We start from the raw sequence: 18,140 nt of genomic DNA, 5'->3' as shown, positions 1-18,140 counted from the left end.
TAGGGTTAGACTTAGCTTTAGGGGTTAATACATTTATTATAGTAGCGGTGAGATCCGGTCGGCAGATTAGGGGTTAATAATTGTAGGTAGGTGGAGGCGATGTTGGGGACGGCAGATTAGGGGTTAATAAATATAATATAGGGGTCGGCGGTGTTAGGGGCAGCAGATTAGGGGTACATAGGGATAATGTAGCTGGCGGCGGTGTACGGAGCGGCAGATTAGGGGTTAAAAAAAATATGCAGGTGTCAGCTATAGCAGGGGCGGCAGATTAGGGGTTAATAAATATAATATAGGGGTCAGCGATGTTAGGGGCAGCAGATTAGGGGTACATAGGGATAACGTAGCTGTCGGCGGTGTACGGAGTGGCAGATTAGGGGTTAAAACATTTTAATAGAGTGGCGGCGATGTGGGGGGACCTCGGTTTAGGGGTACATAGGTAGTTTATGGGTGTTAGTGTACTTTAGAGCACAGTAGTTAAGAGCTTTATAATCCGGCGTTAGCCCAGAAAGCTCTTAACTACTGACTTTTTTCTGCGGCTTGAGTTTTGTCGTTAGATTTCTTTTTTTTTTTTTTTTTTTTTTTCCCCCAAAAAAAGAACAATTGGCAATAGGTGTTCCAACACAAAAGCAGGTACAGTAACAGTGTGCATCCACAAAAAAAAATGATAATACAAAACAGAATACAATCTCGCTTAGAAGTTAATAGACACCTTCAGCGAATAGAAATGTACACCTAACTACTCAAAAAAAGACAGTTCTGACATGGCATATTTTCTTAATACATAAAAGCCCTTACCAAAACTATAATTTCCAGTATTTTCCAATAATGCTATATTCTCCAGATCCTATCCGACACACACACAGGGAAAAGAAAAGAAAAGGGGGAAAGAAAAAAAAAAAAAAGGGAGAAAAAAACAACAACCCCCCCCTCCCCTACTGGTTTTCACCACATTGTTTCTGGCAAGTAGCCACTCGCCTCTTAAGTTAGCTTCCAGTAAATAGAGAGAGTTCTTAAACGGCTGCAGGACCAATTTTTGAGTTTCCTGATCTAAAGATTGGATAAAAATCCCCCATTTATTTAAGAAGGACCTTATATTATTCTCTATCTGTGCCTGTACTGAGGCTTGTTCTAGAAACATTTGATATGTTATCCCATTTTAAATTCAGAAAATGTAGGTTCTTTATTAGACTGCCAGTGTTTTAATACAAGTTTCCTACCAAGCAATATCATTGTGTTTATTAATAAATGGCTAGGGCCTGCTTCTTCCTGGGTTACTAGGAAAAAAACTGCATGTTTACTTACTTGAAAGTATTGATTTAAGATTTTGGTGACCCAGAATGAGATTTTCCCCCAGAATCTTTGAATTACTGGGCAGAACCAGAAGAGATGGGTCATATCTGCTGCATAGTATTTGCATTTGCTGCAGACTGTCTTCTCATGTTTTTTATCCCACCGGGCCTGCCAGCTGGGTGTATAGTAACATTGATACAAAATCTTTAACTGTTGTTCTTTAAAATATTCTCCTTTCATCGCCTTTGCTACCCTATCTCCAGAGTTCTTAATTATGACTGATTCTTGTGAATTTTCACCTACTATATCCCATTTAAGTTCCAAATATCTTTTATTGCTTTGTTCTTGAGAGGTGAGTAAGGCATAATATGAGTGCGCAATAGAAAATTTTCCTACCTGAAACAGACTAATTATTTGCCTTAGTATATCATTGTCCCATTCTATTGCCTTTATTTTCCTACACTGATCAGCATAGTGACGTATTTGTAAATAAGAAAAGAAAAGGCGATTTGGCATATTATATTCAGATTTACATTCATTAAAAGTTTTAATTGAGTTATCTTCTTTTTTGAGTAACTGTGAGATATAATTAATCCCTAGTTCTGACCAGGCATTGAATCTAGCTGAGTCATAGCCTTCCTCGAATTCCGGATTACCTTTAATTGTTAAAAAAGATGATCCTCTATGGCTTATCCCAATTCTAGAGCAAAATTGACGCCAAGCCCATATTGGTTGGTCTATGATTAACATCCCCCTTATTTCTATGGGAATTAGTTTTGAAGGCATGTGTGTTAATGCTTTAAGGGCATAAGGTGCTACTAGGGCTCCTTCAATTTCAAGCAAGGAGAAATGTCCTTTGTCAGAAAACCAGTCCCAAACAAATTTTAAATTGGAGGCTATATTATACAGCTCAAAATCGGGAAGAGCCATACCAGCAGCCTCTTTCCTGGCACACAAACGTTTCAGCGCTATCCTAGGCTTTTTTTTGCACCAAATGAATTGTGTTATTAATTTATTGATTAACTGACAGTCTTTCCTCAGTAATAAGAGTGGGAGGGCCTGAAAGATATATAAAAATTTGGGAAGAGAGATCATTTTTATTAAGTGTATTCGACCCATAAGAAATAGGGGCAGGTTCTTCCATCTTTCTGAATCTGCCTGGAGAGATGCAATGGCTGGTGCAAAATTTAAATTATACCATCTCTTGGAGTTAGATGCGAATTTTATCCCTAAATATGTAATATAATCTTTGGTCACTTTAAAGGGAGTTTCTGGAGAGCTTTTTAGTTTGATAAGCCACATAAGTTCTGATTTTTCTTTATTGATTGCAAAGCCGGAAAAGGCCTGGAAAGCTTCTAAGGCTTCCACAATTATAGGCAAATTATATTTAAGATTTTGAGCAAAAATCAGGAGATCATCGGCATATATAGCTTGAGTTATTCTGTGACCTTCGATGTTGATCCCTAACAATTCTTGTCTAAACAATATTGCCAGAGGCTCTAACGCCAGATTAAAAAGCAGCGGGGATAACGGACAACCTTGTCTCGTTCCTTGATGAAGCGTGAATTGTTCTGAAGTTAAGGAGTTAACACTTAGAATCGCCCCTGGATTAGAGTATAGTAAGGCAATAATTTGAGAGAATTTACCCTGGATACCGAAATTATTAATGGCTGTAAACATATGATCCCAGAGTAGCGTATCAAACGCTTTTTGTGTATCAATCGAGATAATCGCAGCATCTTCTGTAAGTTTTTCTCCCCTTTCTTTTTTAGTTCACAATAATTGATTGCTGTCTCTAGTTTCCTAAGGTTTTTAATAAGTGTCCTTCCTTTAATAAACCCAGTTTGGTCAGGATGGACCAGTTCACTAATCACTTTTTGAAGTCTATCTGCTAATATGTGGGTTAGGATTTTATAATCCACATTTAGCAAAGAGATGGGTCTATAAGACTCCATTAATTCTCTATTTTTACCTTGTTTATAGATTAAAATTATTCTAGATTCTAAAAAATATTTAGAAGGTATTTGATTTTCCTGTAAGAAACCATTAGAAAGCTCACATAGAGTAGGGGTAATCGTGTCTGCAAGAATTTTATATAATTCGCCTGGGAGATCATCCGGGCCTGGCGCTTTATTTAACTTCAATTTCAAAATAGAGTTTTTAATCTCCTCTTCCTTAATAGGAGAGTTGAGGAGATCCAGGTCCTCTTTGGCTATTTGAGGTAATTTAATCCTATCACAAAAGAGATCTCTTTTTATTTTATCTATGGGTTGATCCTGATATAGTTGTTTAAAGTAGTGCGCAAGTTCCTCTAAGATATCATGAGGGAGAGTACAGGTTTTGTGTTTAGTTTTAATTACTGATATAATACTATTTGTTTTCCTTGTACTAACTAGTCTGGCCAAAAATTTCCCTATCTTATTACCGAATTGCATGTAATTACTGTTTCTTTTCAGCTCATGCTGTATTTCTTTTGATATATGCCAGTTATCTCTTTGTTTTTTGGCTTCCAGGTAATTTCGCCAGTTATCTTGACTATTATCTGCAACATATTTTTGAAATTTATTAATAATTTGCTTAGAGAGTTGAATCCAGTAAGCATCATTTTTCCTTTTTACTTTTATCATATAAGCCAGAATTTCTCCCCTTATTACTGCTTTAAAAGCTTGCCATAAAGATTCTATATTCAGTACTGATCCTCTATTCTCGTTATAGTAAGAATTCCATTTCTCTAGCAAAAAACTTCGAAATTTTAAGTTATTATAAAAATATGTTGGAAAGTATAATCTGTGGTTTCTTAATTTAGGATTCATAATTGACATACAAATGATAATAGGGGCTTGATCTGAAATTGTGATAGGCATAATTTCAACTTTTTTTTGCTAGAGAAAACAATTTGTCACTGATTAAGAACATATCAATTCGTGATAGAGATTTATTCACTTTAGATAGACACGTAAATTCTTTACTGTCTGGATAGACATTTCTCCAGATATCTAGTAAGCCTAAATTGAAGCAGAATTTTTTAAAGATTTTAGTATCCTTACTGCCTGGTATGACCTCTTTCCCCTTCCGATTTCTATCTAGAGTACTGGATGCTACCAGATTCAGATCTCCCCCTAAAATTATATTTTGATTATATTCCAGTAATTTATTTTGTAGGGGTTCCCAAAACTCAGTTTTTTTTATATTCGGACCATGTAGATTGCATAACACAAATCTTTTTGAGCCTAGTTCTACCTCCAGTATAATATATCTCCCTTGTTGATCAATTTCTTGTTTCAGAATTTTATATTTTAAAGATTTCCTAAAAATTATAGCTACCCCTCTTTTTCTCTGCATTCCTGCAGAATAGATAACTTCACCCACCCATCCCCATTTAAGTTTTTGACTTTCTAACTCATTTAGATGAGTCTCTTGTAAGAAGCCAATATCAATTTTAAGTTTATTAAAGTGTTGTAAAACTGCTTTTCTTTTGACCGGGGAGGTAAACCCTCCTACATTCCAAGATCCTAAATTACATGATTCCATCATATCTTATACTTCTTCCCTGCTTCTAAGAAGGGACATAGAAGAACTAAGAGGGTGGGGGGGTGGGGGGGGGGAGAAGCAGGAGAGAGAGAGAGAAAAAAAAAATGCGAAAGTCCCATACACACGTACACCTGGCCTTCCTAAATTGACCCTTACTTATAATATTTGTATTCTTGCTTGACAGCATCCCTTCACCTAGAGAAATTTTCCCTTCCTTTTCCTTTCTCTTGTTCCTCCTTTTGCTCGGCATGTATACCCATATTGCAGAGCTTATAGCCCCCATCTGATCAGTTTACCTTTGCTCTATTCTCAAGAAGTTCTCTAAGTCCTGAGGATTTTCAAAAATCCTGAAACCTTCTTTAGTCTGTATACTGATTCTGGCTAGATATAGTAGCCTAACTACCCTTCCTTCCTGAATCAAACGTGAGCAGATGTGGGCACAAAGCTTCCTCTTACTTGATGTTTCAAATGCAAAATCTTGAAAAATTAATATTTTCTTATTTTGAAAAAGAACTATTTTTTGTGCCCTGTAAGCTTGCAAAATCTTGACCTTTTCTTGAAAATTCAGATATTTAATAATAATTGGTCTAGGTCTACTCTTGTCATCCTCCTGATCTCTTAACCTGCCTAACCTATGGGCTCTTTCTACTGTGAAGGTACATGTTGGCTCAGTGATGTTTAATAGGGAGGGCAATTGAATTGAGGCAAAGTGAATTAACTCTCGTTCAGATACTGTTTCAGAGACTCCAATCACTCTTACATTGTTCCTCCTGGATCTGTTTTCTAGATCCTCAACTTTATCACTTAAATATTTAACTTGTTTCTGAATATATGCTAAGTCTTTATCTTTCTCTATGTCTCTGTCTTCCAGATCTGAAATCCGCTGTTCTGCTAGGCCAATTCTGGTAACCATCTGCTTAATCTCCTGTGATACTGAGTCTATACTTATTTCAATTGCCTCAAATTTAGGGAGAAACAATTCACTTATTTGTTTCAGCAGTTCAGAGTTATTTACTGCTTCCACCATATTTTCTTGTGCTACCTCCTGAGTGTTTTCAGTGCTGCGCCTTATTAGCTTTTTTTCCTGCTGCCTTCTACTCGCCATGGTTATTGTTTTATTATTCACTGAAGGAAGAAGGAATTTATCCATAAAGAATGATTGTAGAAGACTTTAAGCTTGCTATTTAACCCTATTTAGTCCTAATTAGGCCTTCAAGAAAAAAGAGAAAGAAAAAAAAAAAAAGAAGAGAAAGGGAGACCTTGCCTTAAATATGTAGTTAAAATTGGCTTAAGACTTCTACATTAGTGGTGACCTAGTGCTGTTGATCTTATCATTACACCCTGCACAACCATGCTAATGACAGAATACAATTAATGAAAATTATCCAAAAATGCAAAGATATAAAAAACAATACAAGGAAAAAAGAGAAAAAAAAGAGAAAGAAAAAAAAAAAGTCAATCAGATACTCAAGTGAGTTCACTTCCAAATCTTGCAAAAATGTTCCTGTCTGTTGCTTCTACCCAGATTCCCCCTCTGAATTAGCGAGAGATGAAAAGCTATGTCCACTTGTTCCTTAGGTATGCTGTCCACAGGAGTGTAGAAAGTTTTTTGTTTTCTTCTTTTTTTTTTTTTAATTCCAGACTCCGATATCCAAGCTGTGCAGGAGAGAAAAAAAGACAGAGGCCGCCTCATGTGTGTATCTGTCACTTCCCCTTTTATCCCATCATAGAGAAAAACACAGAATACTCACATTCTGGTAAGGCACTCTCTCGTGCCGTTAGTTGCAGGCTGGACCTTCAACAGCAGCCCAGCTCGCTGTTTCCCTCGGCTGTCTTTACAGATGACTTGCAGCAGGCATGGAGTGTACGGCCGTATAGACGTGAAGTGAAACACAAAATACAAAATACATGTGTAAAACTGTTTAAAGTGCACCTGAGAACACAGATTAATCTTTCACAGAATACTCACAAAGGTTGCGGCACCAAGATGTGCCTAGTAAGGCAGGCTAGGCCTTTTTCAGCAGCCCAGCTCGCTGTTTCCACGTTTATCTAAGTTGTAGAAGTAGAAGTATAGCGGCATCAAAAATGCCAAGTTAGACAGTCTGAACCTTTTGCAGCAACCCAACACGCTTTTTAGCACCGTCTCCTATTCATATTATCAGCGGGGGGGATAGGATAAGACCACCCTTGGACATCCAGGCCACCTTGCAGTTAGATTTTCAGGTAAAGGAGTCCTTTAATATAGCATTAAATATATGTGCAGGGGGGCATGGCATACTAAACTTACATCACCCTGTTATCCACAGACCTATTAATAATAGGGGGTTTCAGCACTGCTAACTATTGCAGTGAGAATGCGGCACGCCTCTAAGATGAAAAAAATTTAGAGCCAGATCCTGGAAGGCTTCGCGAGGGGGACTAAACAACTACAAGGTGATCTATGCTTTGTTACTAACAACAAATTTAAACTTTACCTTGCGTTGTCCTCCCCCCTGCACGCCTCGCCTAAGGATCTGGGCTGGTACGCCTAAGTAGTTGGCCTTAAAGGTGGAACTGAGTCGACCGGCTGTGGATCCCGGTCCGTAGCCCGCTTCCACCCCGCAGCCAAACTCGTAGCGGGCTCTGACTTGTGCGAGGACGCCGGTCCGGTGGCGTCTCGCTCAGCCCGACTTGGCGCGGATCCCAGTGCGCCACGTCACGCGTACGTCAGTGCGTGCCGCTGCCCCCCCTGAATGCCCTGCAAAAAATAAGATTAAATAAAAAATCTAAATAAGAATATTTTTTGAAAATAAATAATGTGGTTCAAAAGTAATGGTAAAGAGGATTTCTAGATTTCTAACGCTCACTTCAGCCAAGACTCTAAATACCGGCGTTAGAAAGATCCCATTGAAAAGATAGGATACGCAAATGGCGTAGGGGGATCTGTGGTATGGAAAAGTCGCGGCTGCAAAGTGAGCGTTAGACCCTTTCCTGACTGACTCCAAATACCAGCGTGCGGTAAAACTAGGCCTTAATCTGACTTGTAAAGTGCAAATATATATATGTATATCTATGCAATATTTTCTGATTTCATCCCAGAGTGACAAGTAGCTACGTCCATAAAATATATCTGTTTATTTACACAGCTGTTTATGGCTCATTGAGGAATTAACAATTAAATTCTAACTAATCCAGAAATATATATTTTATGCTTCTTGACCATGCAATACATAACTATATGAAATCTGGCTTATTATTTAGCTAAAAAGGGGTTTACAATATACAATTTGTAGCTATGGGATTAGATATTTCTATATTATATTAATAGGCAGAATTTACTAGGTTCTAGCCTAAAATATTGCATACATACACATATAGATGAGAAAATGATAAATAACCCAATGTAATAAGACTTATACAATTACTGTTGGTTTCAAAATACACAATTATTTATTAGATCAGCTGAAAAACATTAAATGACACAATATTTAATGCGTAGGCCTAAAGACAATAACAATTAACATTTACTTACAAGACAAATATACACTTATACAAACATACATGATACATGTACCTTATTCAGATGTTGTAATAGGGTTGTCTGGGACAGTCTGGATGTTTCTGCTAGCTTCCTGTCCTCATCCTCCCCTCTCTCTCCTCTCCTTCTCTCTGACTCTGACTCTACTGACTAAATCTTGTTCTATATATTAAAACCTTGCTCCATCTGTTAGTATTACTTTAATGCAATTGGTTCAATTTTTCCCTCCCTAACCATATTTGGAAAACTGAACACCATTGGTCCTAGCTGTTTATAAATCATGTTATAAATCATGATAACCTGTTATCTACCACATCCACACCCCAACAGCCAAAGACTCCTATTTACATGTAGATATTTGGTGACACTATTGAATTTGGAGGAAGCCTGGGGAAATAACTCCCCTTGTTTACCATCCCTGACTTTCTTTGAGGTGTTTGTTCATGTCATGCTAAACAAATGGCTTTATTGCTTTTGTAACTGAAACAGGGCATTAAAGCAAAGGTTCCTGTATTTTTCATGGCTAGTTAATATGACTAGAATATTATACCAGTACATAAATATGCTCAAACATACAAACAATATATACATAGAAATGGAACTATAACATAAACAATTTCCCAAACTGTAACATGGGTTTGGGAAACTTTGCCCCTCCTGGTAGGAATGTATACACTATACATCACTAGCTCATGGACTCTTGCCAATTACATGAAAGAAAATACTACTCCCCCCTCTGTCCTTTTAGACTGATCATGTCCAACAACTGCCTAACCTCAGATGTCTGAACTTAGAACACCTGCAATTCCAACTTCCCCTGCCCTGACCTCGCTCATGGAACACCCATAACTACACTTAAATGACTACCTTGTTCCCAGTGAGTGTTCCCCACCCCAGAACCGCCCCTGATTTGTGTGCTTAATTTTGCAGTAAATATTATTAAACTAATAAAGTTTTTGGCTGTTTATATAAATTAAACAACCACAGCTGAAAGCTTAAAAGTATTGTAAAATCACTGCTTTTTACCCTCTGAAAACATCTCACACTGATTAATAGTCTGTGGTAATTAAGACATCATGTTCTCACCCAACTTTTTGAGCATGAGCCAGGCAGCACTGTATATGCAGTTGCTTGTGCAATGTTAAATGAGGATGGTGGGTGCCACCTCTCTTGCCCAGAATACAGATGAACTTGTTCCCTGGCTGAGAACATTATGCAACATTCTTTGTCGTCATTTTTTTAATTTGTGATTTACCGGTAAATACATTTAAAAATAAACACAAAATGTAAGACATTTTGTTGCATATAAAAGAATATGATTTTTTATTAAGATGGATTATATTATAAATAATAAATATTGTTATTTTTCTTTATTTCATTTCTTTTTATGTAGACAAACACATGAATCATTCATATCCATCATTCACTACAGAAAGCATCAGAATGATACCACAGACTCCAACATTTTTAGACAGCAATGACTATTTACAAACATTGGGGAAATCAGAGCAGATATTTAAAGAAGATGGTGAATTGGCAGGAACTGGGCAGCAATCATGTACAGAGAGTAATTTAGTCATCAAACAAGAGGACAAGAATGATGCATTATCTAGTGAAATGATTATCCCTGAGAATACGCCACAAACATTTACTGAGTTTTCAAACAAATTTAAAGAAGAGAAAAGTCTACAGTCTAGCCAAATAATTCATACAAAGGAGAGACCTTTCAAATGTACAGAATGTGAGAAAAGGTTTAGATGTAAGTCTCATCTCCTAGAACACCACAAAATTCACACAGGTGAGAAACCAAACGCATGTACTGAGTGCGACAAATGTTTTAAACAAATGAAAAAACTTATAGCTCATGAAAGGACCCACACAGGGGAGAAACCATTTAGCTGTACAGAGTGTGGAAAAAGTTTTACACAAATGAATAATCTGAAAACTCATAAAAAGAATCACACGGGAGAAAAGCTTTTCACATGTACAGAGTATGGAAAAAGTTTTACAGAAAATAGTAGTCTGAGAAAACATGAAAGGATTCACACAGGAGAAAAGCCTTTCACATGTGGAGAGTGCGGAAAAAGTTTTACAGAAAAGAGTCATCTGAAAAGTCATGAAAGGATTCACACAGGAGAAAAGCCTTTCACATGTACAGAGTGCGGAAAAAGTTTTACAGAAAAGAGTCATCTGAAAAGTCATGAAAGGATTCACACAGGAGAAAAGCCTTTCACATGTACAGAGTGCGGAAAAAGTTTTACAGGAAAGAGTGATCTGAATAAACATGAAAGGATTCACACAGGAGAAAAGCATTTCACATGTACAGAGTGTGGAAAATGTTTTACACAAAAGAGTGATCTGAAAAAGCATGAAAGGATTCACACAGGGGAAAAGCCTTTCACATGTACAGAGTGTGGAAAAAGTTTTACACAAATTAATTGTCTGAAAAAGCATGAAAGGATTCACACAGGAGAAAAGCCTTTCACATGTACAGAGTGTGGAAAAAGTTTTACAGAAAAGAGTCATCTGAAAAGTCATGAAAGGATTCACACAGGAGAAAAGCCTTTCACATGTACAGAGTGTGGAAAATGTTTTATACAAAAGAGTGATCTGAAAAAGCATGAAAGGATTCACACAGGAGTAAAGCCTTTCACATGTACTGAGTGTGGAAAATGTTTTACACAAAAGAGTGATCTGAAAAAGCATGAAATGATTCACACAGGGGAAAAGCCTTTCACATGTACAGAGTGTGGAAAAAGTTTTACAGGAAAGAGTGATCTGAATAAACATGAAAGGATTCACACAGGGGAAAATCCATTCACATGTACAGAGTGTGGAAAAAGTTTTACACAAATTAATTGTCTGAAAAAGCATGAAAGGATTCACACAGGGGAAAAGCCTTTCACATGTACAGAGTGTGGAAAAAGTTTTACAGAAAAGAGTCATCTGAAACGTCATGAAAGGATTCACACAGGAGAAAAGCCTTTCACATGTACAGAGTGTGGAAAAAGTTTTACATAAATTAATTGTCTGAAAAAGCATGAAAGGATTCACACAGGAGTAAAGCCTTTCACATGTACAGAGTGTGGAAAAAGTTTTACAGGAAAGAGTGATCTGAATAAACATGAAAGGATTCACACAGGAGAAAAGCATTTCACATGTACAGAGTGTGGAAAAAGTTTTATATCAATGGATTATCTGAAAACTCATGAAAGGAGTCACACAGGAGAAAAGCCTTTCACTTGTATGGAGTGTGGAAAAAGTTTTACACAAAAGAGTGATCTAAATAAACATGAAAGGAGTCACACAGGAGAAAAGCCTTTCACATGTACAGAGTGTGGAAAAAGTTTTACAGAATAGAGTGATCTGAATAAGCATGAAAGGATTCACACAGGGGAAAAGCCTTTCACATGTACAGAGTGTGGAAAAAGTTTTACACAAATTAATTGTCTGAAAAAGCATGAAAGGATTCACAAGGGAAGAAACCTTTCACATGTTTAGAAAGTGGAAAAAGTTTTTTTATTGAAATACGGTATCACAAAATACCAAATATTTACACACAAATAAACTTTACAAACTCTCTAAATAGAAGCATCAAAAAGAATCCCACTGTAAATAATACTTTCTAAATCCCAGTTATAAAAGCCCCAGATTGGAAGTGCTCTCCTGCTTTCCTTTGTTACTCTATATATGTGCACCTCAGTTTCTCTCATATCAATGTGATAGAATACAAACACGACACAGGAATATACAGATCTGTCCTCATACTGACCAGTTTACACAACCATTCATCCCCAAATCACCCCCAGTGTTGTTTATTAATATGCCAGTGTTAGGAGTTGTACGTTTTAGTTACATAAAGGAAAAATAATTATATTTACAGAATAAAGGAGTCTTTATATGAATAGAGTGTTAGACAATTATATAAACAAGAACATCAGTCTCAAATGATTGACATATAGGAGATATTTTTAATGTGCACATCATGTGGATAAACCTTTTCTTATAGCAATAGAGGCTTAGCATTGTACATGTTAAATACCAGAGGAATTACTGAGGGGAAACTGATTTTATTTCATGAGACACAATATCAGTAACATACGTGATCATAATCAGTTTAATTTAAATGGCCACTATAACTAAAGGGGATCATTTATATCTGATAAATCCCTTTGTATCAAGAGCACAAGTGTTAGGTATATTTATACCATTGTGTGCAGATATCATGTAATGCTCCTTTTGACTATATAATGATGTAATGGTTTTTCCTGCAAATAAAAAGTGATTGTAATCCAGACCAGTATTTTGTGTTTTTTATATAATTAAAAACACAATATCACAGAATAATTAGGAAAACATCATCAAATACAGAAGCCAAATCTGACAATGAAAGTTAAACGCTGATAATTCAGAGCAGCAATTTTACCCAACTTTCCAATTTACTTCTGTTATCTAATTTGCTTTGTTCTTTTAGTATAATTTGTTAAAGAGTAAACCTAGGAGACTGATATGAGCTTAGGGGCATGCACGTGTATTTAGCAGTGTTTGTAACTATGTATAACAATGCTATAAATGTTGTTGCAAACTCTGCTGTCTGAAGACACGGGCACGCTTATGAGTTCACATAGGGTTACTCTTTAACAAAGGATACTAAGAGAACTAAGCACAAATGATAATATAATTATATTGGAAAGTTGTTGGAAATGTCATGTTCTTTCCAATACATTTGTTTAATTTTCACTTTACTGTCCCTTTAACAATACATAAAACAATATCAAATAAACCCCCCAACTTACACCAACCCAGATTATTAATTACCAGCAAGACTTTATACACAGACATTTTCTGTTACTTAAATTATACTTACATGGGTAGGAAATTGCACTTTCATGATTCAGATAGAATTTGTAATTTTAAGACCCTTTTAATTTCACTTCTATTATCAAATTTACTTTGTTCTTTTGATATCCTTTGCTGAAAAGAATAATATTCCCAGCAGCAGGACTGTACTACTGGGAGCTGACTGCTGATAGGTGGCTACATACATTTGCCTCTTGTGATTGGCTCACAAAATGTGATCAGCTAGCTCCCAGTAGTAGTAGTGCCACTCTAGAACTGACGTTGCAGGAGTTAAACACATATTTATATAAAAGAATACATAAATAGGGGGGGGGCCTTGGGCTAATGGAAATCAGTGATATAGATATTATAACACTCTGTAACAAAGGTGAACAACTGAATACAATAAACAGGATGATATAATAAAATAAAAATATTTAAGTCCCATATAGTGAGAGGGTGTGTGGCCATGTGGGCTCCTGTTACATTATATCCTTTACAGGCTGTTGATTTTATCTACTATAAACCTGATATCTGGTGCTTCTTATACTGTGATATCGCATCCTGAACCATTACAGTTTGAGCCACACCGGAGGCCGTCTGCTGGGTGACCGTTAGATTCCAGCCTGCTCCATTTGCACCAAGAGGGGTGCATCATCAAATGTGAGTGCAAATTTCTCATATATCATCTTACAACAGTATACACAGTGCTAGGCCATGTGGCGCTTCTGTTTCTTTGTATCATCTACATAGTTATATACAATCAGTGGTAAAATAATAAACTGATCTCATTTATTACAGCATTTTTGCACCTTTAAATGACTTTAAATAACAGATAATTAATAAAATTATATTCTAGGTAGTCGTTATCTTATTAAATTTGTCACAATGTTACCTTCATTAAACAAGGATTCACAGCAAGATAGCACAAAGCTAGATTTGATTAAAGGGATACTCAAGTCAACATTAAACTTTCATTATTCAGATAGAGCAGCAATTTCAAACAACTTTCCAATTTACTTCAATTAACAAAATGTGCACAGTCTTTTTATATTTACACTTTTTACATCACTAGCTCCTACTGAGCATGTGTAAGACTTCACAGAATAAGTATATACTCTCAATGTGGGATATATAGCTATTTGTAGGGAGAGAGAGTATGTATTCTATAGGGTTAAGTGAATGGAAGGATGTGCTGATCAGTGTTTGCCGCTGTCAGTTTAGGAGAATGAAAGTTGTGTGGGAGACTATCTATAAATGAGGAAATGAGCTTGGGGTGGGTGGGAAACTATCTTCCAGAGGATAACTGATTGCAGAGGCCAGTGGGACAGCTGAAATATTCAGGTCTGTGAATTTAAAGTATAACACATATAGTCCCATTCTATGGAGTAAAATTACTTTTCAGCATTAGCTGTCAATAAAGCAGAATCAAACTTATAATGTGAATTCTTAGTAGTTAGTTTATTCCAAAGATGATCTAAAATTAAAAAGGCGTTACCTATATTTTTCACAGGATTTCTACCAAGCATAAAGCCAGATTGAGCAATATGAATCAAGAAGTTTAAATTTTTTTTTCAATCTCTTTGCAATGTTTTACATTAAAAGTTTGTAATATTTTTTTACTAAGTAAAAGGATATGAAAGATTAAGGGATTCAGGGTCTTTCTCTTTCTTAAGATTAAAAGTTATAGTAGAGGAAGGAAAATATAAAGATTTCAAATCCTGTTCAAAGTAGTATTTATTTTATTAAGGTACACATAAAGACATCTGGCATCATTTGTAGTTGCTTAATATGTTCAACCTCTTTTAAAGGGTGACTAAGATAACTTCCCTTTAAAGTGTTATCCACATTATATCAGTTTTATCAAAATTAATTTTGTATCCTGAGAACAAACTGTATTCCTGAATAACTTCTAAAATAAAGGGATGCTATGCTGAGTGCCACTCAGAAAGATCATTAAATTGTCAGTCTAAAAAGATAATACTACATTCTAACCCCTTATATGGATACTTTTCATTATCTGTCATAGATAAATAGCTAATGGATCAATAGGAATATTGAAGAGGAAAGGAGAGAGTGGAAACCCTTGTCTTGTCCCTTTCAATAAAAATATTTTTTTAGGTGGGGCAAGTCTGTTAGTCAATAAATTTGAAAAGGGATTTTTGTATAATAAGTGTAGAACATTGCAGAAGTGGCCTTTAAATCTAAAATGATCTCAAGTAGAATAAACATAATCCCATTCTATGGAGTTGAATGCCTTTTTACCCTTGGTTGTCAATAGAGCAGAATCGAACTTATGATGTGATTTATTTGTAGTTGGTTTATTCCAGTGATGATCTAAAACTAAAAAGTCTTTACGTATATTTTTCACAGGATTTCTACCCACCATAAACCCAGATTGAGAAATATGAATCAAGAGGTTTCATTTTTTTTTTTCAATCTCTTTGCAATGTTATACATTAAAAGTTTGTATTATTTTTTATTAAGTAGAAGGGTCCATAAGATGAGGGAGATTATGGGTCTTTCTCTTAAAAATTAAAGTTATAGTAGAGGATAATAATCCACCATACAAGGCCTTGGAGAGCAAGATCAGACATGCACACAGAATATAGTCCAAGTCTGCTCTGTTTATTATCAACAGTGCTGTGGTTATATAGTATACATCACATATGTTGTAAATTGCTTCATACACGCCCCCTTATTGCAACATAATCAGTGGAAAGTTACAGCACTTTAGACATAAGATTGTTTATGTAAAGAACCAAAAACTGGGAAATGCTGACCTTGTTAAAAAGATAAGACTGAATAAAATGAGACTATGTTAAAGGAACAGTTTACCCAAATCAAGACCTATTTTTAATATAATTAACAATCAAAACTAAAGCTATGTGTATGTGGCTTTTTTACTAAATAGTTTTATAACCAAGTCTTTTATTTTTGTAAAGATCCGTTTTAAGCTGCTCATAACAATACCTGTTTGGTTTTTTATTGGGCCGTGCGGCCACAGGCGCAAATGTTCCAGCCCCTATGGTGACGTCACTGCTAGAGTGAACACAGACCAGCACTCAATAAATGCGCATCCGTGTTCAGCAGTGATTACTTTTCTGCTGTTATTCTTTGTAAAGGGTACCAAACACACAGGCACTCTGCATATAAGAACAGGCCTTTAGTAGCTAACAGACGTTGTTTAATGGAGAGTTGACAGGTGTGATCGACATTTTCGTGTGCAATTACTAAAACTAGATGTAATTACCAGGGGTTATTTATCAAACTGGTAATCTATAGGCTGCATTTTGCTAATTTATTTTCTACAAACGTTAGACCGGTGGTGGTGATCCCATGGCATGAGTGCCCAAGATGGTAAACAGAAGCACTTGAGCAGTGAGGTCTAGGCTAGTAAGCAGAGAGGCTGATTGGGCAGTGAGAGACAAGTGCTGTAAGTGCAGGGACTGCAAGACATCTGCTGTTTCCAGCTCCTACAAAGCCCCTGTATCCTAATGCTGCTGGTACACAAATCAATATAAGTGGGATTATTGCGGCTATCCAACCTAAGAGACCGGCAGAGTCAGAGTGTGGACATCCAGAAGCTAACTCTGCCTTACACATCAATAATCTAACTATTGGAGAAAGCTTGCAGTAGCACTGTGCACCGCTGCATCTATGAAAAAGCCTGCTACTGGGCAAAGAATGCTGCCTGTGATGTACGTCTTTCATAGATGTGGAAATGCACAGTGCTGCTGGAGGCATTCTCCAAAAGTTAGATTATTGATGTGTAGGCAGAGTTAGCTTCTGGATGTCCACACTCTGACCCTGATGGTCTCTTAGGTGCGATAGCCGCGATAATCCCACTTATATTGATTTGTGTACCAGCAGCACTAGGATACAGGGGCTTTGTAGGAGCTGGAAACAGCAGATGTCTTGCGGTCCCTGCACTTACAGCACTTGTCTCTCACTGCTCAATCAGCCTCTCTGCTTACTAGCCTAGACCTCGGGAGCTCAGCCTCTACTGAAATAGCAACCTCCACTCGCTCTGCTCTCCCGGTATCAGCCCTGAGCCCTGGACTGCTCAGAGCCAGTATTTTGTCTACCTCAGCACATAGTGCTTCACATCATAGTTATTCACATCTGTGCGTGACTTATTTACATATAGAATTTGTTATTGGAGGGGGGAGGCGCGCTAACTTCTCTTTCAGCTCAGCCCTTTCTTTAGGGAGTGTCAGCATTGTTGTAAAAATACACAGGAGCAGCAAATGTAAAATTATATCTTTACAAATGTACTTTTCGAAAAATATTAATCTATATGTATTCTGCACAGCTGAGGCTTTAACTGTTTGTATATCACATTTTTCAGGTGACTGCACTGTCCCTTTACTCTAGAAAAGGCATGGTTACAGAAATGCTGACCTTGTTAAAAAGATAAGACTGAATAAAATGAGACTATGTTAATGCTAGAAAAGGCTTGGTTATGATTAACAACCAGATAAAAATGTTATTTATCTAAGAACAGATGTCAGCAGACTAAGTTTGACAAAAACAACAGCTCAGTGTTAGTGCAGAATGGCTGAATAGATGTAAAATAGAGGCAGGTTGGTTACATATATTCATACAACAGTAGTATTCATTTAACTAAGGTAGGTATAATGACATCTGGCATAATTTTGTAACATTCCATATGGAGTTGCTCCAGGCCCAATGCTTTTTTATAATTTTGCATGTTTAATCGATGTCTGTATTTATTTTATGGATATACTTTTGATTCAGGAATTCCAAATCATCAGAATAAATCTAGGGCAAAGATATTTTATCCCAAAATGTCTTCCTATTCAGTTCATTTAGCTCACATGTAGTATAGATATATTTATATTACTCAAGCAATGTATTACTAATATCTTTAGCATCAGTATATCTTACACCTTGATTTTTTGTTTGCCTCAATCATATTATTATTTCTCCAACATAGGTG

The 18,140-nt window shown here is 36.4% G+C and overlaps 1 pseudogene; it reads left to right on the top strand.

The window, feature by feature from the left end:
* LOC128660051 (zinc finger protein 850-like) overlaps positions 1–12,633 on the top strand; it is a 106,047-nt pseudogene extending 93,414 nt beyond the window's left edge.
* Positions 12,634–18,140: the final 5,507 nt, after the last annotated feature.

Source organism: Bombina bombina, chromosome 5, assembly GCF_027579735.1.
Source record: "Bombina bombina isolate aBomBom1 chromosome 5, aBomBom1.pri, whole genome shotgun sequence".
In the NCBI taxonomy this organism is placed as follows: domain Eukaryota; kingdom Metazoa; phylum Chordata; class Amphibia; order Anura; family Bombinatoridae; genus Bombina; species Bombina bombina.
The sequence above is the reverse complement of the archived record's forward strand: the minus strand, read 5'-3'. Positions and strand labels throughout refer to the sequence as shown.